Source organism: Macaca mulatta, chromosome 11, assembly GCF_049350105.2.
Source record: "Macaca mulatta isolate MMU2019108-1 chromosome 11, T2T-MMU8v2.0, whole genome shotgun sequence".
Classification (NCBI taxonomy): Eukaryota; Metazoa; Chordata; class Mammalia; order Primates; family Cercopithecidae; genus Macaca; species Macaca mulatta.
Window position 1 is genome coordinate 127173240 of NC_133416.1, and position 26095 is coordinate 127199334.

At 43.7% G+C, this 26095-nt stretch overlaps 1 long non-coding RNA gene across 2 annotated transcripts in view; it reads left to right on the forward strand.

The window, feature by feature from the left end:
* LOC107001045 (uncharacterized) overlaps positions 1-26095 on the forward strand; it is a 49269-nt gene that overhangs the window by 10493 nt on the left and 12681 nt on the right. The window contains exons 2-3 of one of the 2 annotated variants that reach the window (XR_001448245.3): positions 14562-14682; positions 21967-22107. This is a non-coding gene — a long non-coding RNA (uncharacterized LOC107001045). Of the gene's footprint in view, positions 1-14561; positions 14683-21966; positions 22108-26095 lie in introns of those variants that run through there. The other variant, XR_013401551.1, reaches the window with a different exon arrangement.

Below are 26095 nucleotides of genomic sequence, written 5' to 3' on the forward strand. Positions count from 1 at the left end.
ACCTCCCAGGTTCACACCATTCTCCTGCCTCAGCCTCCCGAGTAGCTGGGACTACAGGCACCCGCCACCAGCTAATTTTTTGTATTTTTAGCAGAGATGGGGTTTCACCGTGTTAGCCAGGATGGTCTCGATCTCCTGACCTCGTGATCTGCCCACCTTGGCCTCCCAAAGTGTTGGGATTACAGGCGTGAGCCACTGCACCTGGCCCCTAATATTTATTTTTCAAGTCCCTCTCCTATGCCCACGCACTCGAGCTGCACAGGATAATCTTTTTCTTTTCTCTTTTCTTTTTTCTTTTCTTTTCTTTTCAGAGACAGGATCTCACTATGTTGCCCAGGCTGGTGTCAAACTCCTGAGCTCAAGTGATTCTCCCACCTCAGTCTCCCAAAGTGCTAGGGTTACAGACATGAGCCACCTCGCCTGATCAATCCTCAATATCTTACACAGTGCCTGGCCTTTGGTAGGCTCTCAATAAATTTGTATTCTCTGAATTAATGTGTGAATAAATGAATCCATGCACCTATAATTCAATAAAGTGCTAGATATAAAGGTCAGGTGTAAAAGCCACTCTGCTTTAAGTTTTCATGTAAGAATTTTGTGACCGTTGATGGGTTTGAATCGAAACATGGAATAAATATCTAGAAGCAGTCATCCTGGGGAAGAACAAAAAAACACAGAAAGACATCAGTAAAAGCCTTTCAAGAGACAAATAGAGGCCAGGCTCGGTGGCTCAACCTGTAATCCCAGCACTTTGGGAAGCCAAGGCAGGTGGATGACTTGAGGTCAGGAGTTCGAGACCATCCTGGCCAACATGGTGAAACCCTGTCTCCACTAAAAATACAAAAATTAACTGGGCACGTTGGTGGGTACCTGTAATCCCAGCTACTCAGGAAGCTGAGGCAGGAGAATAGCTTGAATCTGGGAGGCAGAACAGGACAGGGATTTTCACAATGCTTTTCCATACGATGTCTGGAATCTATAGATAACACAAGCAGTTAGATCAGGGGTTGATTTTTAACTACCAGACCCAGGGCGTGCAGGGCTATCTGCCTGTGGATTTCATTTCTGCCTTTTAGTTTTTACTTCTTCTTTCTTTGGAGGCAGAAACTGGGCATAAGACGGGGTGGTCTCCTCCCTTAGAGGCAGGGTCTTGCTATGTTTCCCAGGCTGATCTTGAACTCCTGGCTTCATTTAATCCTCCTGCCTCGGCCTCCCAAAGGGCTGGGATTACAGGCATAAGCCACCATATCCAGCCTATAAGAATACAATTTCTTCTGTTATGGTGCTAGAGGTCAAAAGACTGACACAGGTATCACATACTAAGATCAAAGTATTGGAGTCTCTCAGAGAAAGTCGTTATCCTTGCCTTTTTCAGCTTTTAGAAGCCACCTACATTCTTTGATTCATGGCTTCATTTGCCATCTTCAAAGCAAATAATGTAGCAAATGGAGCATCTTGATTCTCTCCTTCTCTCCTGTTTCCTCTCTCTTTCTGACCCCTTTATTTATCACATTCACATTTCCTTATCTTTCTGGCCTTCTTCCTTTCTTCTTTCTTAAAAATATTTTTTATATTTTTAAATTTTTTTTCTGAGAATCTCGCTCTGTCACCCAGACTGGAGTGCAGTAGCACTATCTCAGCTCACTGCAACCTGTGCCTACTGGGTTCAAGCAATTCTTGTGCCTCAGCCTCCCAAATTGCTGGGATTACAGGCATGCGCCACCACACCCAGCTAATTTTTGTATTTTTAGTAGAGATGATTGACCAGGCTGGTCTTGAACTCCTGACCTCAAGTAATCCACCCGCCTCAGCCTCCCAAAGTGCTGGGATTAAAGGTGTGAGCCACTGTGCCCAGTCCCTCCTTCCCTCTTATAAAGACTCTTGTATCTCTGTATCTAGATAATCCCGAATAACTAACTCCCCCATCTCAAGATTTTAAATTTAATCACATTTGCAAAGTCCCTTTTGCTACAAGGTAATATACCCTTTTGACCTCTAGCACCATAACAGAAGAAATTGTATTCTAGGGAATGGAATGTGGATACCTTTGAGGCACTGCTATTGGGCCTACCAGAAAGGTTGAAGAAAAGTTAGTGCAGGCAAGAATAGGTGAGGTCAAAGACATTCCTTTTTAATGACTAAACGCTTATGCATTACAAAGAACTATCTTTGCAATTTCATTCTTTAAGACTAACTGAATTGGCCTTTTCCATGATCAATGATATTGGGTTGCACTTTTCTACTCTTTTTGCTTTTAGGCTGCTTTTGTAATGTTTTCTCTATTTCCCAACTTCTAATAAAGTGAAGACACTTGGAGAGGCTGACTGCAAGAGGCATTAGTTCAGCTTTCTGTGTGAGAAAGATCTACAGAACCCAAATATTTCTATTTGGGGCATGTATATATTGGCAAAAACACTGTCCAGTCTTGCATAGCTGTTTCCTTAAATTTTTTTTTTTTTTTTTTTTTTTTGAGACAGGGTCTCACCATGTTGCCCAGGCTGGAGTGCAGTGGTATGACCTCAGCTCACCGCAACCTCCGCCTCCCAGGTTCAAGCCATCCTCCTGCCTCAGCCCCCGTAGTAGCTGGGATTACAGGCACTCGCCACCATGCCCAGCTAATTTTTGTATTTTTAGTAGAGACGGGGTTTGGCCATGTTGGCCAGGCTGATCTCAAACTCCTGACCTTAGGTCCTCCACCTGCCTCCGCCTCCCAAAGTACTGGGATTACAGGGGTTAGCCACCACGCCATGCCATCTAAACCATTTTTAAGTGTACAGTTCAGTGGTAGTAAATGCATTCATATGGTTGTACAACCATCACCACCCTCCGTACACAGAACTCTTTTCATCTTGCAAAACTAAAACCCCATCCCCATTAAACACAAACTCCCCATTCTCCACTCCCCAAACTCCTGGAAACTACCATTCTACTTTCTGTCTCTGGAATTTTGACTACTATAGGTATCTCATATAAGTGGAATCATATAGTATTTGTTCTTTTGTGACTGATTTGTTTCCCTTAACACAAGTTCATCCATGTTGTAGCATGTGTCAGAATTTCCTTCCTTTTTAAGACTGAATAATAGTCTATTGTATGAGAAAGGGTGTTGCTCTGTCACTCAGGCTGGAGTGCAGGGGTGTGATCAGGGCTCACTGCAAGCTCCAACTTTCGGGCTCAAGCAATTCTCCCACCTCAGCCCCCTGAGTAGCTGGGATGGCAGGCACACACCACCACATTGTTTTGTTTTTTGTGCTTTTTTTTTTTTTTTTTTTTTTTGAGACAAGGTCTCGCTCTGTTGCCCAGGCTGGAGGGCAATGGTGTGATCTTGGCTCACTGAAACCTCTGCCTCCCAGGTTCAAGCAATTCTCATGCCTCAGCCTCCCAAGTAGCTGGGATTACAGGTCCGCACTACTATGCCCAGCTAATTTTTGTATTTTCAGTAGAGATGGGGATTTCACCATGTTGACAAGGCTGGTTTCGAACTCCTGACCTCAGGTGATCCACCCACCTGGGCCTCCCAAAGTTCTGGGATTACAGGTGCGAGCCACTGTGCCTGGCCCCCATTCATCTGTTGATGAGCACTTGAGTTTACTTCTACCTTTTGGCTATTGTGAATAATAAGTACAAATATCTCTTTGAATCCCTGATTTCAATTATTTTGAATATATCTCCAGAAGTGGAATTGCTGGATCATAAGGAAATTCTATTTTGAGTTATTTAAGGAACCACCATTCTGTTTCCCACAGTAGCTGCATCATTTTACATTCCCAGCCATGCACCAGGGCTCCAATTTATCTACATCCTCGTCAACACTTGTTGTTTTCTGTTTGGCAGTAGGCGTCCTAATGGGTGGGAAGTGGCATCTCCTTGCATAGTTCTTTGAAGCTGTCACATCAGCCCTTTACTTCCCACATATTACATAAAGGGAGAGTGCCAGCATATGCCCTCCATAGCCTTAATTCTGAACTCCTGACTTCCATTTCCTGGTCTACCCAGGGAGAACTGGACAGAAACTGAAGGAGCCGTGATGTTCTCCAAAATGAAGCACAAGGAAACAGGTTTAAGCCAGCTGGTTCCCAAGCTAGGCTAGGAGACTTTACAGATGATCAAATTTCCAAATGTGTGTGTGTGCATGCATGTGTGTGTGCGTGCGTGCGTGTGTGTGTGACTGATATAGGATTGCAACGACTTATTTTGCAAAATAAGAACTTTTTTTAATGTTTAATGTTATTTTATAATATTTTTGTTTTATAATGTTTTATTTTGTTTTATTTAAAGACAGAGCCTCTCTATATTGCCCAGGCTGGAGTATGGTGGCTATCCACAGGAATGATCATAGCTCACTGCAGCCTTGAACTCCTGGGCAATCCTCCTGCCTCAGCCTCCCTAGTAACTGGGGCTACAGATGCATGTCACAGCACCTGGTTCTATTATTTTATTTTATTTAAAAATAATATTTATTTTAATATTTCTAAATGTTCAAATAATTTTAAAAGAGCATCCTTTTTTACACACCCATGTATGTATGTATATATTATACATTATACATACACACCCATATATATACACACATACATATGCATATGCACACATACATGCATACGTATCCATATACTTACACACATACATACACATGTATACACACATACATACACATACACACATATATACACACATACACATATGCACACATATATACCCATATATACATACACACATATACAGAAACACATATGCACACATGCATACACATATATACACATATACATATGTGTATACATACATGTATACACACATACATATTTATACACACATATACACAAATATACATATACACATATACACATACACAATATATACATACACACATATACACACACATATATACATACAAACATCTATACACACATACATATATACATACACACACATATATACACACATACACAATATACATACACACCTATACACGCACACATCTCTGGAGTTGGCAGACCTGGGTTTAACTTCTAGCTATGCCCCTTATTACCTGTGTGTAGGCAAATTATGTAACCTCTTTTTGTCTCCATTTCGTCATCTATAAAATAAGATCATAACACCTACCTCCCTGGGCTGTTGTAAGAAATATGTTACATAATTTGCCTCCGACCTGGGTTTCTTCCAGGGGTCTTTATCTTAGAGAATGTCCATCTGGAAGTATACAAACCCAAAGCTAGGAAATAAAGCTGTAAAAGTTTTTCTGGGAAAGTGCTCTCTGAGCTGATATCAGAAGGAATGGTGGGAGTTAACCAGGGAAAGAGTGGGAGAAAATATTCCAGGCAGAGGGAACAGCACATTCAAAGACCCAGCAGCGAAAAGGAGCCCTGACAGGATGATGTTGGTCAAAGGGTACAAAGTTTCAGTTGATAGGATGAATAAATTCAGGAGAGCTATTATACTGTGTGGTGACTCTAGTTAATAACAATGTATTGTATGCTTGAAATTAGCTAAAAAAGTAGATGTTGGCTAGGTGCGGTGGCTCATGCCTATAATCCCAGCACTTTGGGAGGCCGAGGGCAGGAGTTCAAGACCAGCCTGGTCCATCCTGGTGAAACCCCGTCTCTACTAAAAATACAAAAATGAGCCAGGCATTGTGGTGGGCTCCTGTAATCCCAGCTACTCAGGAGGCTGAGGCATGAGAATCACTTGAACCCAGGAGTTGGAGATTGCAGTGAGCTGAGATCGCACCACTGCAATCCAGCCGGGGTGACAGAGCAAGGTTCCGTCTCAAAAAAAAAAAAAAAAATAGATTTTAAATGTTCTCACCACAAATAAAGGTGAAGTGATGAATATATTAAGTAGCTTGATTTAATCATTTCACAATGTATACATACATCAAAACCTCATGTTGCACACTGTAAATGTACACAATTTGTATTTGTTGATTATACCTTAATAAAGCTGGAGGAGGAGGGGCAAGAGAGCCCTGAGTATCAAATTGAAAGAAAGCAGTATCCCTAAAGCTCTGAACACAGTGAAGGATGAAGATGAGGACTTAGTTGAATACTCTGGTTTTGAAATGCGTGTCCACTTCCAATGGTGCTATAACAAATTTTCAGCAACGTGGTGGCTAAAAGCAAATGAAATTTATTCCCTCCTAGTTCTAGAGGCTAGGAATATGAAATCACTATTGCTGGGCTGAAGTCAACACGTCAGCAGGGGATGCACTCCCTCTGGAGGCTGTAGCGGGAGAATCTTTGCCTTTCCTCCCTCAGCTTCTGGTAGCTGCCAGCATTCCTTAGCTTGTGGCCATTTCACTGCACTCTTCAAGCCTAGCATCTTCAAGTCTCCCTCTGCTCTGTCTTCATGTCACCTTCTCTGTATGTTGTCCATTCTCCCTCTGCCTCCCTCTTAAAAGAATATATGTGGCTGGACGTGATGGTTCATGCCTCTAATCCTGCACTTTGGGAGGATTACTTGAGCCCAGGAGTTCGAGAGCAGCCTGGGCAACATGGTGAGACCTTATCTACAAAAAATCAAAAAATTAGCTGGGCTTGGGGGTGCACGCCTGTGATCCCAGCTACTTACTAGGCCGAGGTGGGAGGATTGCTTGAGCCCAGAAGGTGGAGGCTGCAGTGAGCCATGATTGCACCACTGCACTCCTGCCTGGATGGCTGAGCAAGGTTCTGTCTCAAAAAAAAAAAAAAAGAATATACATGATAGAATCCAGAATAATCTCCCCATCTCAAGACCTTTTTTTTTTTTTTTTTTTGGAGACAGAGTCTCACTCGTTGCCCAGGCTGGAGTGCAGTGGTGAGATCTCAGCTCATTGTAACCTCTGCCTCCCAGGTTCAAGCCATTCTCCTGCCTCAGCCTCCTGAATAGCTGGGATTATAGGCACGTGCCACCACGCCCAGCTAATTTTTGTATTTTTAAAAGAGACAGGGTTTTGCCATGTTGGCTAGGCTTGTCTCGAACTCCTTACCTTTGGTGATCCACCCTCCTCGGCCTCCCAAAGTGCGGGGATTACAGGCATAAGCCACCACACCTGGCCATCTCAAAATCCTTAATCACATCTTCAAAGACCCTTTTTCTTTCTTTCTTTCTTTCTTTCTTTTTTTTTTTTTCGGAGATGGAGTTTGGCTCTGTCACCCTGTCTGGAGTGCAGTGGCACGATCAAGGTTCACTGCAACTTCCGCTTCCCAGGTTCAAGCCATTCTTCTGCCTCAGCCTCCTGAATAGGTGGGGGATACAGGCACACACCGCCATGCCTGGCTAATTTTTTGAATTTTTTTAGTAGAGACGGGGTTTCACCGTGTTGCCCAGATTGGTCTAGGACTCTTGAGCTCAGGCAATACACCCGCCTCGGCCTCCCAAAGTATTAGTATTACAGGCGTAAGCCACTGCGCCCGGCCATTCAAAGACCCTTTTTCTAAATAAGGTAACATTTACAGGGATTAGGACATGGCCATCCTTTGAGGGACTATTCTGCAGCCTACCACATAAAAATGCACTTTATAATCAAGGCCTGGCATACAGAAAGCATTGAATATTGGCTACTAGTATCATTACCAATGTCAAAATCATTACTGTCTAAGATATCTTGTTTGCCTTGTCACCTTAACTCCACGCAAATAGCCTTGAGCAAAATTTTAGGGATTAGTCATCTGCTTTTTCATTTATTTACTTATTTTTGGGCAAAATGTACATTTACATAGTTGAAACTCAAAAGGCACCTCCAAAGAGAATATCTCCCTCCAGACTACCATTTCCTCTTCATGGAAGTATCAATGAGCGACTTTTACGTGATTCTTCCCAGAATTATGTTCCACAGAAAAAGCACATATTTGACCAGGCACAGTGTCTCATGCCTGTAATCCCAGCACTTTGAGAGGCCGGGGAGGGAGGACTGCTTGAGCCTAGGAGTTTGAGACCAGCCTGGGCAACATACCAAGACCTCATCTCTACTAAAAATAAAAAAATTAGCCAGGCATGGTGATGTGCTCCTATACTGCCAGCTACTTGGGAGGCTGAGATGGGAGGATCTCTTGAGCCCAGGAGTTCGAGGTTGCAATGAACTGTGATTGTGCCACTGTACTCCAGCCTCGGCAACAGAAAGAGATCCTGTCTTAAAAGAAAAAAAAAAAAAGAAAATTCTCCTGTGTGTATGCAGGAGGCAACACTTATTCAGTCTATAGCTGGTGATGACTTGCCTTGATTTCATAGAGTTCGTATGACTCTACAGCCCCAATCCCTGGATTACATAGGACATAATCCCTGTCCTCAAGGGGCTGATAGTTTAGTCAAGACAATGGTTGTCCCTCCGTGCACTCCCTTTGTCTTAACACTTGAGGGCATCCCTTATGAAACATTTGCACGTTTGGTCACACCTTTCTTTGATCAGTCTCTATTGCTCTGATCACTCCCCATCACCTCATCCTTAACACTCATTAAACCAGAAGTTTGCGACCAGGCACAGTGGCTCACCCCTGTAATCCCAGCACTTTGGGAGGCCAAGGTGGGTGGATCACTTGAGGTCAGGAGTTTGAGACCAGCTGGCCAACATGGTGAGACTCCATTTCTACTAAAAATCTCCCCCCTAAAATTAGCCAGGCAGAGTGGCAGGCACCTGTAATCCCAGCTACTTGGAAGGCTGAGGCAGGGAAATCGCTTGAACCTGGGAGGCAGAGATTGCAGTGAGCCGAGGTCGAGACACTATCTCTAAATGAATAAATAAAATAAAAGTAAAAAGCACATATTTATATATTGTTTTTAATACATTTTTTAAGAGACGGGGTCTTACTCTGTCACCCAAGCTAGAGTGCAGTGGCTCAATCATGGCTCACTGCAACCTCAACCCATTGGACTCAAGTGATCCTCCCACCTCAGCCACCTAAGTAGCTGGAACTACAAGTGCATAGCACCATGCCAGGCTAATTTTTTTATTTTTATTTTTGTAGAGATAAGGTCTCACTATATTGCCCAGGCTGGTCTCGAACTCCTGGGCTCAAGTGATCTTCCTGCCTTGGCCTCCCAAAGTGCTGAGATTATAGGCGTGAGCCACCATCCCCCTTCTGTTTTCAATACATTTTTACTACAAATTATAGTACACAGTATAATGTGTACTCCTCTGCAATTTGCTTTTGCAGTTAAAAATATGGCAGCCTCGGCCGGGCGCAGTGGCTCATGCCTATAATCCCAGTACTTTGGGAGGTGGAGGCGGGCGGATCACCTGAGGTCAGGAGTTCAAGACCAGCCTGACCAACATGGTGAAACCCCGTCTCTACTAAAAATACAAAAAAATAGCCAGGTGTGGTGGCTTTCGCCTATAATCCCAGTTACTCAGGAGGCTGAGGCAGGAGAATCCCTTGAACCTGGGAGGCAGAAGTTTCAGTGAGCCGAGATTGCACCATTGCACTCCAGCCTGGGTGACAAGAGCGAAACTCTGTCTCAAAAAAAAAAAAAAATATATATATATATATATATGGCAATCTGGGCCGGGCATGATGGCTCACATCTATAAGTACTTGGGAAGGCCAAGGAGGATCGCTTGAGGCCAGGAGTTTGAGACCAGTCTGGCCAACATGGTGAAACCCTGTCTCTACTAAAAATGCAAAAATTAGCCAGGCATGGTGGCATGCGCCTGTAGACCCAGCTACTCAGGAGGCTGAGGTGGAGGAGGATTGCTTGAGTTAACAGTTGGAGTCTGCAGTGAGCTATGATCATGCCATTGCACTTCAACCTGGGCAACAGAGGGAGACCCTGACTCAGAATCTATACATAGAGATATGGCAACTCTATCATTACGTAAAGAGCTTCTAACTTTCTTCCTGCTTTATTTCCTTCTTTTTTTTGTTTTGGGGTGGTCAGGGTCTCTCTCTGTCACCCAGGCTGGAGTGCAGAGGCATGATAATGGCTCACTGCGACCTCCTGGGCTCAGGCAATCCACCCACCTCAGCCTCCTGAGTAGCTGGGACTTCAGGCACCTGCCACTAAAACCGAATAATTTTTGTGTTTTTTTTTTTTTTTTTTTTTTTTTTGTGGCAGCAAGGTCTTGTTATGTTACTGAGGCTAGTCTTGAACTCTTGGACTCAAGCGATCCTCCTGCCTCTGATAGTGCTACAATTTATGTATCTTTTATAGCTGCATAGTATTCCATGGAATGGCTATATCAAACTTTATTTAATCAGCCCCCAAATGATGGACATTTAGGTTGTCTCTAATGTATCGTTACATCAAACAATGCTGCAGAGTGACTTTTATGTATATGTTTCACACCTGCAAGTTTATCTGTATCATAAATTTTTAAGTGCAATTTCCTTGGGTCAAATGTTCTCTTACAGCATAGTTTGGTAGATTAAAATGCCCTCCAGAGGGGCAGTACTAGTTTATAGCCCTACTAGAGTTGTACAAAGGTGCCTTTTATTCACCTTTACTGATGCAGCATGTTATTTAAATGTGTTGTCTATGCTATGTGATAGATGAAAAAAATGCTATCTCAGTATAGTTTTAGTTGAACATCTTTTCATGTATTTAAAAGCCATTTGTATTTCTTTTATCTTTGTCTTTTATTGTTTTGATTGTTTGTTTTTTAAGACAGGGTCTCGGTCTGTCACCCAGGCAGGAATGCAGTGGCATAATCTCAGTTTACTGCAGCCTCGACTTCCCATGCTCAGGTGATCCTCATGCCTCAGCCTCCCGAGTAGCTTGAACTACAGGCACACACAACCAGGGCCGGCTAAATGTTGTACTTTTTGTAGAGATGAGGTTTCACCATATTGCCCAGGCTGGTCTTGAACTCCTGGCTCAAGTGATCTGCCCACCTTGGTATATTTTGATTATAGGCCTTTACATCCAACTGCAAGTTAGCTAATAAAATGTCAAGAGCAGCTTTCTTGGCCAAAAACAAATATCAGAGGGCATAGCTTTATTACTAAATATTTTTCTTTTTTTTTAAATGGAGTCTCACTTGTTGCCCAGGCTGGAGTGCAGCGGTGTGATCTCAGCTCACTGCAACCTCCACCACCCAGGTTCAAGTGATTCTCCTGCCTCAGCCTCCCAAGTAGCTGGGATTACAGGCATGTGGCACCACACCTGACTAATTTTGTTGTTGTTGTTATTGTTGTTGTTGTTTTTGAGACGCAGTCTTGCTCTGCCACCCAGGCTGGAGTGCAGTGGCCCATCTCGGCTCACTGCAAGCTCCACCTCCCGGGTTCACACCGTTCTCCTGCCTCAGCTTCCTGAGTAGCTGGGACTACAGGTGCCGGCCACCACACCTGGCTAATTTTTTATACTTTTAGTAGAGACGGGGTTTCACCATGTTAGCAGGATGGTCTCCATCTCCTGACCTCGTGATCTGCCCGCCTTGGTCTCCCAAAGTGCTGGGATTACAGGCGTGAGCCACCGCACCTGGCCTGTATTTTTTATTTTCAGTAGAGACAGGGTTTCACCATGTTGGCCAGCTATTTGTTTATTTTTATTGTGGTAAAATATACACAGCATAATTTTTTCCATTTAACTATTCTTTTTTTTTTTTTTTTTGAGACAGAGTCTTGCTCTGTTGCCCAGGCTGGAGTGCAGTGGAGCGATCTAGGCTCACTGCAAGCTCTGCCTCCCGGGTTCAAGCAATTCCCCTGCCTCAGCCTCCTGAGTAGCTGGGATTACAGGCACATGCCACCATGCCCAGCTAATTTTTGTATTTTTTTGTATAGACGTGGTTTCACCAGGCTGGTCTGGAACTCTGACCTCAGATGATTCGCCCTCCTCAGCCTACCAAAGTGCTGAGATTACAGGCGTGAGCCACTGCACCTGGCCTATTTAACTATTCTTTAGCATACAGCTCAGTAGCATTAGGTACATTCATAATGTTGTGCAATGAATCATGACCACTGCCCATTTTCAGAACTTTGTCATCCCAAACAAACTCTGGACCTATTAAACTACATCTTTTCATTTTCCCTTGGCAACATCTGTTCTGCTTTCCGTTTTTTGGTTGGTTGGTTTGTTTTTTGAAATGGAGTCTCGCTCTCACTCTGTCACCCAGGCTGGAGTGCAGTATCACAATCTTGGCTCACTGCAATCTCCGCCTTGTGGGTTCAAGTGATTCTCCTGCCTCAGCCCCCCAAGTAGCTGGGATTCCAGGCATGCACCAGCACCCCCAGCTAATTTTTGTATTTTTAGTAGTAGTAGAGATGGGGTTTCACCATGTTGGCCAGGCTGGTCTCGAACCCCTGACCTCAAGTGATCTGCTTGTCTTGGCCTCCCAAAGTGCTGAGACTACAGTTGTGAGCCACTGCACCCAGCCTCTGCTTTATTAACCTCTGTTCTACTTTCTGTCTCTATGAATTTGCCCATTTTAGGTACCTCATATAAGTGGAATGATATCATACAGCAGCCTTTTGTGCCTGGCATATTTCACTTAGCATGTTTTCAAGGTTCATCCATGTTGTAGCATGTATTAGAACTTCATTCCATGTATGACTGAATAATATTTCATTGCATGTATATACCACATGTTGTTTATCCATTCATCTGTTGATAGACACGTGGGTTGCTTCTGTTTTTTGAAAGAATGTTGGTGTACAAATGTCTGAGTCCCTGATTTCCATTCTTTTGGGTATATTTATATACATAGGAGTGAATCATACATCAATTCTGTTTCACTTTTTGAAGAACCACCAAACTGTTTCTCAAAGTGGCTGCACCATTTGAAATTCCCACCAGCAATGAATCAGGGCTCCAAATTCTCCACATTCTAACCAACATTTACATTATTTTCCATTTTATATATAAATATATATATAATAAATACATTATATTATATAATAATAAATGTATTATAAATTTTATATATTATATATTATAAATAAATAATGTATATTTTTCCACTTAATATCTATATTATATATAATATCCATCCTAATAGGGATGAAGTGGTATCTCATTGTGTCTTTAATTTCCTTGTTTAGCAATATAAATTTTTCATATGGAATACAAGCAATTTTCTAGACCATACTCATTCCACACTGCCTAATGAGCGCCTATACTTCTCTTCCAAATAGGCTTTTTAGAGTCCTGTCCCGGAAATTACTTGCGTTAGTTGCTTCCTTATCTTTAAACCATCTAAAGCACCATTGCTTGGTTTAGCATTTTACCTCCTCGAAGCAGAAGCGCTATCTAGTGGCCCAATAGAGTAGCTGCAGGGGCAGCCCCCATTTTCACTAGTGCCTGTCTTAGTAACAAGGTCCTTGATATGCTCTATCTGGTGCTGCCCATCTGGTAGTGCCATGAAAGTCAAAATCCAAGTCTGACTCAGAGAAGGATGTCTCTACAACGATGAGATAGATGGGCTTTTGCCCCAAATGACAATGTCTTCTCTAGTCTTAACTGCACCCTTCCTAAAACAGGGATGATAGAAATACAGTTGACATTGTAAAAGCAACTGGTTAAACATTATGTCCAAAAAAAAAAAAGAAAACCCGATTTATTATTTTTCCAGTCTCTTCCTTCGACCACTCTCTATTGAACCTTCCTTTTCCACCATTAAGAGACATCCCTTGGGAGGCCGAGACGGGTGGATCACGAGGTCAGGAGATCGAGACCATCCTGGCTAACACGGTGAAACCCCGTCTCTACTAAAAAACACAAAAAACTACCCGGGCGAGGTGGCGGGCGCCTGTAGTCCCAGCTACTCGGGAGGCTGAGGCAGGAGAATGGCGTGAACCCGGGAGGCGGAGCTTGCAGTGAGCTGAGATCCGGTCACTGCACTCCAGCCTGGGCGACAGAGCGAGACTCCGTCTCAAAAAAAAAAAAAAAAAAAAAAAGAGATATCCCTAGCAAACCCCGTGGCTTTCATGTCCTCAGTTTTCCCAAAGTCCCTCCACCCCACCCCCTTTATTTGAGATACGATATTGCTCTGTTGCTCAAGTTGGAATGCAGTGGTGTGATCACAGCTCACTGCAGCCTTGACCTCCCAAGGCTCAAATAATTCTCTCCTCTCAGCCTCCCGAGTAGATGGGACTACAGGCACACGCCACCACTCCCAGCTAATTTTTTAATATTTTTTGTAGAAATGGGATCTCACTTTGTTACCCAGGCTGATCTAGAACTCCTGGGCTCAAGCGATCCTCTGCCTCAGCCTCCCAAAGTGCTGAGATTACCGGCATGAGCCACTGCGCCCGGCCCCAAGGTCCCTGATAGTGCCTGGACTCTGATGCATCATCTCCTACTCCCCTCCCCGATAGGACCAGCTTTGGAGTGGGGAGAAAGATTGATCTGTGGGGAGTGGTCTGCTCTTACATGCTGCCCCCTCCCTCCTTTGTTCAAAGATCCTCTGATGCTTGGGGCAGAGACTAGAAATAAAGGAAAAGGGCCACACCTTATACAATTTACTGACATAGGAAATGGACTCTTGCTTGGACTTTTCCAACTACCCTTCTGTCAACTAAGCCCCAGGGAGTCCACTTAATTCATTCTTGTCCCACCCAACATCAGGAGTTCAAGCTGCTTCATTTTGCCTCTTCTCTTTGTCTCTCTACAACTGCACCCCAATCATCTCCTCCCATTTTTCTCCCTTTCCTCAGAGATTACACATGTAAGAAAAAGGAGTAAGTGTCACTCTTAGAAAAGGAGATCACAGCCCGGGGAAGCTGAAGCAGGAGGACTGCTTGAGTCCAGGAGTTCGAGACCAGCCTGTGCAACAAAGTGAGACCACCCCCCACCCCTCACCTTCTCTACAAAAAAAATTAAAAATGAGCCAGATGTGGTGGCATGCACTTGTAGTCCCAGCTACTTGGGTACTCGGGAGTCTGCTGTAGGAGGATCACTTCAGCCTGGGAGGTTGAGTTTGCAGTGGCCATGATCATACCACTGCACTCCAGCTTAGATGACAGAGCGAGATAGTGTGTCAAAAAAAAAAGAAAAGAAGGCCAGGCACAGTGGTTCGCACCTGTAATCCCAGCACTTTGGGAGATTGAGGCAGGTGGATCACCTGAGGTTAGGAGTTCAAGACCAGCCTGCCCAACATGGTGAAACCCCATCTCTACTAAAAAATACAAAAATTAGCCTGGCGTGGTGGCATGCGCCTGTATTCCCAGCTACTCGGGAAGCTGAGGCAGGAGAACCTGGGAGGCGAGGGTTGCAGTCAGCTGAGATCATACCATTGCACTCCAGCCTGGGTGAAAGAGTGAGACTCCGTCTCAAAAAAAAAAAAAAAATAGAAAAGAGGTCACGTAGTCATTATTTACAGGTGATGAGACTGTAAATCCCCCAAAATCCAAGAGACTCAACTAAAAAAGGTATTAGAACCACCAAGCATTCCAAATTATAGCCCAATATAAGATGAATGCACATACACACAAAATCAATAGCTTCCCATTATACTAGCAACAACCATTAAGCTAATGTTAAAGAGAAATTATTCTCTTCCAGTAACAAACTATCAAGTTCCTAGAAATCAACACAATAAGAAAAGAGCAAGGGGGCTCATAAAGAAAACTGTAAAGAGCTTGACTGCAGACTTAAAAACAAGGCCTGAGTAAGAAAAGACAGGGATGACCTGTTTCTAAATAATAAGTGCCAGTGTTGTAAGAATTCCTTTTCTTCCCAATTTAACATAAAAAGGAAAAGCAGAATAAATAAATGGTGGTCTATCCATACAGTGGAGTTCTACTCAACAATCAGAAGGTATGTGCAGCCGGGCATGGTGGCTCACGCCTATAATCCTAGCACTTTGGGAAGCCAAGGCAGGCGGATCACCCGAGATTAGGAGTTCGAAACCAGCCTGGCCAATATGGTGAAGCCCAATATCTACTAAAAATACAAAAATTAGCCAGGCATGGTGGTGTACGCTTATAATCCCAGCTACTCAGGAGGCTGAGGCAGAAGAATCACATAAACCCTGGAGGTGCAGGTTGCAGTGAGCTGAGATTGTACCACTGCACTCCAGCCTGGGTGACAGAGTAAGACTGTCTCAAAAAAAAAAAAAAGAAGGTATGTGCTATTGATACAAACAATAAAATAAGTGAAATTAAATGAATCTTAAAACCATTATGCTCAGTGAAAGAAGCCAGATTGAGAAGAGAGCACGAAACTGAAGGCAGTGGCTGATGCTTGTAATCCTACCACTTTGGGAGGCCAAGGCAGGAGGATTGCTTGAGCCCGGGAGTTTGAGACTAGCATGGGCAATATTGTGAGACTCCATATCTACAAAAAATAAAATAAAAATTAGCTGGGCATGGTGGCATGCACTTGTAGTCCCAGCTGCTCAGGAGGGTGAGGTAGGAGGATCCCTTGGGCCTGGGAGGTCGAGATGGCAGTAAGCTGTGATCACACCACTGTACTCCAACCTGGGGAGCCAAAGCAAGGCTCTGTCTCAAAACAACAACAATAACAACAAACAAAAGAATACATGCTGTATGATTGCATTTATATAAAATTCTAGAGAAGGGAAACAATGACAGCAGCTAGAGTTGGAGATGAAGGTAAGGATTAATTGCAAAAGGATCTCTGGGGGGTCTAACGAGAATGTTCTATAGCTTAATTGACATGGTGTATGCATTTGTCAAAACTTATCTAAATATAGCCCTAAAATGGTATACTTTATTGTATGTAAATTATGGCTCAATAAAGTGGGAAAAAATAAAATGTAACTCCAATTGAAATGTGGCTGGGCATAGTGGCTCATGCCTGTAATCCCAGCACTTTGGGAGGCCGAGCCAGGCAGATCACCTGGGGTCAGGAGTTCGAGACCAGCCTGGCCAACCTGGTGAAATCCCATCTCTACTAAAAATACAAAAATTACCTGGGAGTGGTGGCTCATGCCTGTAGTCTCAGCTACTCAGAAGGTGGAGGCATGAGAATCGCTTGAACCTGGGAGGTGGAGGTTGCAGTGAGCTGAGATCGCACCATTGTACTCCAGTCTGGGCAACAGAGTGAGACTCTATCTCAATTGAAAAGAAAACAAAAAGGTCAGGCCCGGTGGCTCATGCCTGTAATCCCAGCTACTTGGGAGGCTGAGGCTGGAGAATCACTTGAACCCACGAGGCAGAGGTTGCAGTGAACCAAGATCACGCCACTGCACTCCAGCCTGGGCGACAGAGTGAGACCCTATCTCAAAAAAACAAAAAAACAGAAAAAATAAAATAAAAAACATACATCCCAGAGTTGTTTTTCAAAAACCGAGACCCCTACCAAATGAATCCAGAGGCACACAGACCTCAGATGAGGGGAGACTGATGACCAATCTCTGACCACCACTCTTTGTTCTAAATTTCTTCCTGAAGGGCCTGGAGGAAGCCAGAAGCTAACGTTCTTTTCTGCTGACCCCAAGTTTTGAAACAAAGCTTCTCTTCATTAACCAACTGCAAATCAGAAAATCTTTGCATCTGCCTATAACCTGTGGGCCCCCACTTCAAGGTATCCTGCCTTTTTAGGCCAAACACCAAGGTGTACCCTCCATGTACTGATTTACGATTTGGCCCATAACTTCTTTCTTAAAATTTACCCCTGCTTTTAAAAACCCTTAGCTGCAAGCCATCAGGGAGGTCAGGACGTAAGCATTAGCTGCTCAATTCTCCTTGCTTGGCACCCTGCATATAAATGCCTTCCCTTCTCCTGCTGCAAACCTCCGTGTGGAGATCTGGCCTTACTGTGCAGGCGAGCAGAACTCAGTTCGGTTTGATAACATCTTCCCTCCCCCAGTACACAGGCGGGGATGCAGGATGGGATAGAGTGAGGCTGTGGATAGCAAAGTAGTTTGGTTACTTTTGTTGTTGTTGTTGTTGTTGTTGAGACTGAGTCTCACTCTGTAGCCCAGGCTGGTGTGCAATGGCGCAATCTTGGCTCACTGTAACCTCTGCCTCCTGGATTCAGGCGATTCTCCTGCCTCAGCCTCTTGAGGAGCTGGGATTACAGGTGCATGCCATCACATTCAGCTAACTTTTTTGTATTTTTAGTAAAGACGGGGTTTCTCCATGTTGGCCAGGCTGGTCTTGAACTCCTGACCTCAAGTGATCTGCCCGCCTCGACCTCCCAAAGTGCTAGGATTATAGGCATGAGCCACCATGCCTGGCCTATTTGATTACTTCTTAATGGAAGAGGGGACTCCAGTTATTTTCTTCTTTCTTTGGAACATGGAGTCCATGAAGCTTTTTTATCAGCTTTTGAGCCCTGGCTGCCTCCTCCAGAGTTGTTATGTCACAAAAGGCAAGAAAAAAGATCAAACTCCTTTGGCATGCACCTTATATCATGGAGGTCTTCAAGAATATATCATTTCATGGCATAAAAACATGGACCGACTGCAGTGGCTCACACCTGTAATCCCAGTGCTTTGGGAGGCCCAGGCGGGAGGATCATTTGAGTCAGGGAGTTTGAGACCAGCTTGAGCAACATGGCAAGACCCTATCTCTACAAAAAAAAAATTTTTTTTAATTAGCTAGGCCTAGTGGTACACATCTGTAGTCCCAGGTACTCATGAGGCTGAGGAGGGAGGATCGCATGAACCCAGGAGTTTAAGGCTGCAGTGAGCTATGATCGTGCCACTGCACTCCAGCCTGGGTGACACAGCCAGACCTTGTCTGTAAAACAAAAACAAAGTTAAATAGGCCAGGTGTGGCGGTTCACGCCTGTGATCCCAGCACTTTGGGAGGCCAAGGCAGATGAATCAACTGGGGTCAGGAGTTCGAGACCAGCCTGGCAAACATGGTGAAACCCCATCTCTACCAAAAATACAAAAATTAGCTGGGCGTGGTGGTGGGTGTCTGTAATACCAGCTACTCGGGGAGCTGAGGCAGGAGAATCACTTGAACCTTGGAGGGGGAGGTTGCAGTGAGCCGAGATCGCACCATTGCATTCCAGCCTGGGCAACAGGGTGAGATCTTGTCTCAAAAAAATAAAAAAAGCAAAATAAATTCTAAAAATTTAAAAGCAGAAATGTGCGAACCTTAGATGGTAGGGCAGATTCTAGCACATACTAAATAGGAAATAAGAGAACAGCAATGCATTGATTTTGTGAACTCCCACAGTTTGATGTTATCTAAGATGAAACTCCTGAAAAGGGAGAACAATGGGTTGATGCATCAACATACATTGTGTTCACAGCAGATAAAAGCAAGACAGAACCTTAATGTGACCAGTTTCTCTGGGCATAAAGATTTTCCACAACCATTAGGCATTTCTCTTTCAATTGGCGTGCTTGGTAGTATATTTTTAGAATTGAAATTTCTCCTTCAGGGGTGGTGTGGTTTGAAGCTGATTGCCCTTCCAAGGCAGTTTTCTCTCTGTTCCCCATTAGCAGGATCTGAAAAAACAGCCTTTGAAAATTCAGGTTGTGTGCCTTCAAGAGCACAATTTCTAGCTCCCTTTCCTTTGCCAAGTAAAAACTAATTTTATCACTAACAAAAGGGTATTCACCTAAGATTCTCCACCAGTTTTTCACTCTGTGTAACTAAGATTCTTCAAGGAACAAGAAATCATTAAGATTGAACATCTTTTGGAAATATTTATGGCAGCCAATCAATGACAGATATTGGGGTCTCTCCATCATAAAATAACATATGGAGAGAGTCTTGTGTTTTCTAAGCTACTAGAGTGTCTCTCTATTCACTGATACTAGTCAATAAAATGAGAACAACCCTATAAGGTGCTCTGAAACCCTGCTGAAAATTAAATGGACATATCACTCAGGTCTGTTTGTTGTTGTTTTTAGACAGGCCCTCATCCTGTTTCCCAGGCTGGAGTGCAGTGGCATGATCATAGCTAACTGTAATCTCGAGCTCCTGGGCTCAAGTCATCCTCCCACCTCAGCCTCTTGAGTAGCTGGGACTACAGGTGCACACCACCATGCCCGGCTAATTTTTAAATTTTTTTAAGAGATGGGATCTTGCTGTGTTGTCCCGGCTGGGCTTGAACTCCTGAGATCAAGCACTCCTCTCACCTCAGCCCCCCAAAGTGCTGGGATTACAGGCATGAGCCGCCACTCCAAGTCAGATCTATCTGTATTCATTATCTATGGCTATGTAACAATATTTCCAAAACTTAGCAGCATAAAACGACCTGCATTTATCATCTGGTAGCTTCTGTGAGTCTGGAGTCCAGGCATAGCCTAGGTAGGTGCTCTGCAAAGCTGCAATCCAAGTCCCAGCCAGGGCAGTGGGGTCTCATATCAAGGTCTGACTGGGGAAGAATCTGCTTTTAAGCCCACATGATTGCTGGCAACATTCAGTTCCTAGAAGGCTGTAGCTGTAGCTTCTTGCTCACTGTCAGTGGAGGCCACTCCCAGTTCCCTTTGCCCTATGGCCCTGTCCAGAGAGCATCTCACAAGATGGCAGCTTGCAAGGGACAGAATCTCTCAGCAAGACACACATGACAATCTTATGTAACGTGATAACCCATCACCTTTGCCATAGTCACCTGGTTAGAAGCAAGTCACAGGTCCTGCCCACACTCAAGGGGAAGGGATCACACAGGATATAAACACCAGGAGATGAGGATCATGGGGACAACCTTGGCCACCTTACAACCCATCCTCTACACTGTCCAAACTGGTTGCCAACATCACTTTAGCATAAATGCCAAGATCTCCATCCCATGGCTGACAGATATACCATCCTCTGCCATGAATCCTTTAATTCCCATATAGCATTTACCCCAAATTGAGGACGATCTTGGATGATTGTATTTTCTTATCTGCTTCCCTCTTTCCTCCCCTCCAAATACCAGGAATCCACACTGCTGCTCTGGTGGGCACAGCTCCCTGAGCATTGCTTGGATGCTTCCCAGTGGGGGTGCACCCAACTCTAGAAATGTTAACTATGCACGTGGAGGTCCCCACCATCGCCAGGTTCATCACCATTACTGCTCATTGGCTCCACGGGGCCAAAGCACAGTGTCAGACATGAACAGTGACACAAAGAATAATGAGACATGGTACTCAAGACATATACAATCAGATGAAAACTGCTTTACAGTCTTACTCAAGGGAGAACTGTGAACCTAAAGGGCACAGTGGACAGCTCTTGAAGTTATAAATAATCCATATACATCATTTGTATAATAACAAAAACTTTTTTTTTATAAATTACTTGAAACTGAGAGCATAAGCTAGGAGCTGAGAGTCGACGTCCTTTATCCTACCTTGTGAAACAGAATCAAAAATATCCTGTGTGGGCCGGGCGCGGTGGCTCACGCCTGTAATCCCAGCACTTTGGGAGGCGGAGGTGGGCAGATCGCCTGAGGTCGGGAGTTCGAGACCAGCCTGGCCAACATGGTGAAACCCCGTCTCTACTAAAAATACAAAAATTAGCTGGGCATGGTGGCGCACGTCTGTAAGCCCAGCTACTCAGGAGGCTGAGGCAGGAGAATCACTTGAACCCGAGAGGTGGAGGTTGCAGTGAGCCGAGATCGTGTCACTGCACTCCAGCCTGGGCAACAGATGGAGACTCCATCCCAAAAAGAAAAAAAATTAAATCCTGTGTGAAACCCCCCCCCCTCCCTCCCTCATCTTCGCAACCATAAATTTTAGGTGATATTGATCCAACTCCTCCTCCAGGGGTGGGCCTGTATCCAGCATCAGCCAATCAACTTATCCATACATTTTCCCTATGGTGATTGGTTCACTATTGAAGCAGAAACTCAACCAAAGCCAACGATAGGTAAAGAGATGCTTGGTGTGGTCTTTGGGAAAGAAACATCTCCTCTCTTTTGAGGAAGATTTCAGAGAGTGAGACTCTATCTCAATAAGATCTCTTATACCAGTGCTATCCAATAGAAATATAATGTGAGCCTCATATGCAGATTTCAATTTTCTATTGGCTGCATTTTAAAAAGGAAAAGGAAAAGGAAATTAATTTTAATAATATATTTTATTTAAACCATTAAACCAAAATATTATCATTTCAGTATGTCAATAGTAGAAAAAAATCAATATTTTACATTCTTTTTTTTCATAGTGAGTCTTTGAAATCTGACATGTGTATTTTATACCTACAGCACATCTCAAGTCAGACCTAAACAGATTTCTCAAGAACCACGTGTGACTAGTGGCTACTGTGAAGCCCTGGACAGTAAAACATAAGAATATGAAACTTGATCTTCTTTACCCATAGCACAAGTAGGTGGAAAAGGAGGACTTTAGGATGAAACTGACCACAACTAATGGGAAAAAAAGAACTGGGTCCTCACTGACATCATTGGAGTCACTGGATCAAGCTGCACTTGAAATCGGCATGACCTCAGAAACTCAGTTATGTGAGCCAGTAAGCTCAATTTACTGTTTAAATGTATCCTATCACTGTTTAAATGTTGTCCTATCACTTCCGACAAAAGAATCTGAACTGACACAGAGAGTGATCAATAATATAAAGCAATTTATTATATGCCAAAACTGAAGAATGGACAGTAAGCATCAAGTGTGCAGAGAAAGGATAAATCAACTTGAGACTAGCCTGGGCAACATAGCGAGACCCTGTTTTAAAAAAAAAAATTGTAGCAGGGTTTCTCAACCTCAGCACTTTTGACATTTTGGGCTGCATAATTCTGGTGGGGCTGTCCTGCACATTGTGGGATGCTTAGCAACATCCCTGGCCTCTACCCACTACATGCCAGCAACACCCTCTACCTCTGGTTCTGACAACCAAAGGGGTCTTCAAATATTTCCAGATGTCCCCAGTTGAAAGCCACTGTTAGAGGTGGTATTTGTAATAAATCTGCAAGACTTGGTGGGATGTACTGATGTGGGAAAGGAATTTTGAGTAGAGATAATTATATGAATAAAGGTACCAGGGAAAGAGAACAAAAGGCTCATGAGGAAATCAATCATCATCACTACTAAGTCTCAGCTATGGTTGCCAACAACTGTTAGAGCATTAAATCTTATCTAGAAAATCATTTTTTAAAATATTTTCTTAGAGATGGGGTCTCACTTTGTTGTCCAGGCTTGTCTCAAACTCCTGGCGTTAATCCTTCTGCTTTAGCCTCCCAAAAGGCTGGGGTCACAGGCTGAGCCACTACACCTGGCCTAAAAATATCCATATATTTTTTTAATTCTTATCATACACTGTTGGTAGAAACCAAAATTTGGCACAAACCTTTTTGGAGAGCAATTTGGCAACATCTATGAAAATAAGAAATGTTTTAACCTTTTGTCCCAACAATTCTTTTCTTAACATCATAATAATAACTGGGTCAAGATCCTGCCACGGTACTCCAGCCTGGGCAACGGAGCAAGACTCCATCTCAATAAATAAATAAATAAATAAATAAATAAATAAATAAATAAATAAAGACTCTGTGTGTACAAAGAAAAATATCTAAGATACATACACCAAGGTATCTTATGGGATGTATAGTGTCATCCCTTACAGATAAGATAAAGATCTATTGATATATACTTGGGAAAAATTAGGGAAATATATATAAAATGTATCAGTGGTTATCTTGGGTGAAATGCGTACTGTGGTATGGGAAACAAATGAGGATTACACTATATCCGTTATGTACAAAATGTAAAAATAAGTAATTCAAAATCTAAGCCATTGAAACTCTATTTTGAGCCTTAAAGGAATGTGATTATGGAGCCTGAGTCATGTGATAGGCAGCTGTAACCTAGACAGCTGTAACCTTTGTTTTTGTGATTATAGATTAGCCATCTTCTTTTTTTGTTTTTGTTTTTTAGTTTTTTTCTTTTTGAGATGGAGTCTCGCTTTGTCACCCAGGCTGGAGTGCAGTGGCCGGATCTCAGCTCACTGCAAGCTCCACCTCCTGGGTTCACGCTATTCTCCTGCCTCAGCCTCCCGAGTAGCTAGGACTACAGGCACCTGCCACCATGTCTGGCTAATTTTTTGTATTTTTAGTAGAGACCAAGTTTCACTGTGTTAGCCAGGATGGTCTCGATCTCCTAACCTTGTGATCCGCCCGCCTCGGCCTCCCAAAGTGCTAGGATTACAGGCATAAGCCACCGCGCCAGGCCTTTTAAACATGTTTTTGAGACGGAATCTCACTCTGTCACCAGGCTGGAGTGCAGTGATGCAATCTCAGCCCACTGCAACCTCTGCCTCATGGGTTCAAGTGATTCTTCTGCCTCAGCCTCCCGAATAGCTGGGATTACAGGCACACACCACCACATCCAGCTAACTTTTGTAAAGATGGGGTTTTGCCATGTTGGCCAGGATGGTCTTGATTTCTTGACCTTGTGATCTGCCCTCCTCGGCCTCCCAAAGTGCTGGGATTACAGGCATGAGCCACTGCTCCCCAGTGCCCAGCCAGATTAGCCATCTTCCTAACCTATGTTGTTTGCAAAATGTTGCAAATGACTAAAGGGCACCAGAAAAGACTCTTTCCCTCTTTACTGTTGATTTTCATTATAGATTAGCTTCCTGCTTACCTTTCTCACACAAAGACTTCATAGCTGTCACACTGTCTTAAGATGGAATGCTAAATACACTTTTAAATTGGAAAGGAAATGCAAGCCAGCTGTAAAGAAAAGAAAACAAGCCTTAAGGAAAAGAAAACAAACTGTAACTAATTAAATTGTTGTAACTCATAAACCAGGCTTGTGTAGAAAATGTTGCCATTCTACTAGACTCTGTTTTCTGCTTATAAGCAAGAACTTAACTTTCGACTTTGACTTCGGAACTCTCATCTCATTTCTCTAGAGTCTTTGTCTCCCAGATTGGCTGTTCCCAGCTCTTCACTTGAATAAACTCTTTAAGACTAGATTCTGATGCTTCCAATTATTTAAGCTTGGCATCAAAAATTATTCCCCACCCAAGCCCCTGGCACTGACTTCTGCAGAACAGGACCTATTTGTTCGGTAAAAACTTTGGGCGGGGTGCATTGGCTCACACTTGCATCCCAACACTTAGAGAGGCAGATGCAAAAGGAGAGCTTGAGCCCAGGAGTTTCAGTCCAGCCTGGACAACATAGCAAGACCCCATTCTCCACAGAAATGAAAAAAAGACTTTGGTGTACATCTTGCAGAGTGAGTCAGTTGTATGCTGGTAATTGTTTAAGAAGTAACTCAGGCTGGGCACGGTGGCTCATGCCTGTAATCCCAGCACTTTGGGAGGCTGAGGCGGGCAGATCACGAGGTCAGGAGATCGAGACCACCCTGGCTAACACAGTGAAACCCTGTCTCTACTAAAAAATACAAAAAGTTAGCCGGGCGTGATGGTGGGTGCCCGTAGTCCCAGCTACTCGGGAGGCTGAGGCAGGAGAATGGCATGAACCCGGGAGGCAGAGCTTGCAGTGAGCTGAGATCGTGCCACTGCACTCCAGCCTGGGCAACAGAGTGAGACTCAGTCTCAAAAGAAAAATAATAATAATAATTCACTGTCTTCTTTTTTTAAAGACCTAATTTGTAGTGCTTACCAATTCCTGGGGTGTAAATATTCCAATCACAGCCAATTTCAAGCTATCAGCATGATTTCACTGAATGTGGAACTGGAAAGAAGCACCCAATTAGGTCTCCTAAGCCTGAGGAGCCAGTTTCCACACCCATCTCCAGACATTCTTTTTTTTCGGAGACAGAGTCCTGCTCTGTCACCCAGGCTGGAGTGCAGTGGTGAGATCTTGGCTCACCACAACCTCCCAGTTTCAAGTGATTTTCCTGCCTCAGCCTCCCGAGTAGCTGGGATTACAGGCACATGCCACCACACCCAGCTACTTTTTGTATTTTCAGTACGGATGGGGTTTCACCATGTTGTCCAGGCTGGTCTTGAACTCCTGACCTCAAGTGATCCGCCCACCCCAGCCTCCCAAAGTGGTTGGATTACAGGCGTGAGCCACTGTGCCCAGCCTTTTCAGCGATTCTGACAAATAATTGATTGATATTGAGCTTTCCATTTTAAAAAGGTCAGAGTAAGATCAGTCATCTACTGAGCTTTTATCTTTTTGAGTGGAATAGGCAAGTTGAGAGCCAGAACTGCGTTATTCCAGAGAATTGAGGAGAATTGAGATGGTGATGGGGCAACAAAGTCAGAGACAAGGAAGAAGGGAGCCGAGGCGGGAGAGAAGGCTGACATTTAGAGGGGAAATTTTAGCAGAACAAAGATGTTTAAAGGGAATTACTATAAAGTTTTTCATGTTGTATGCATTGTAAACTTTCTTCCCTACTTTTTCA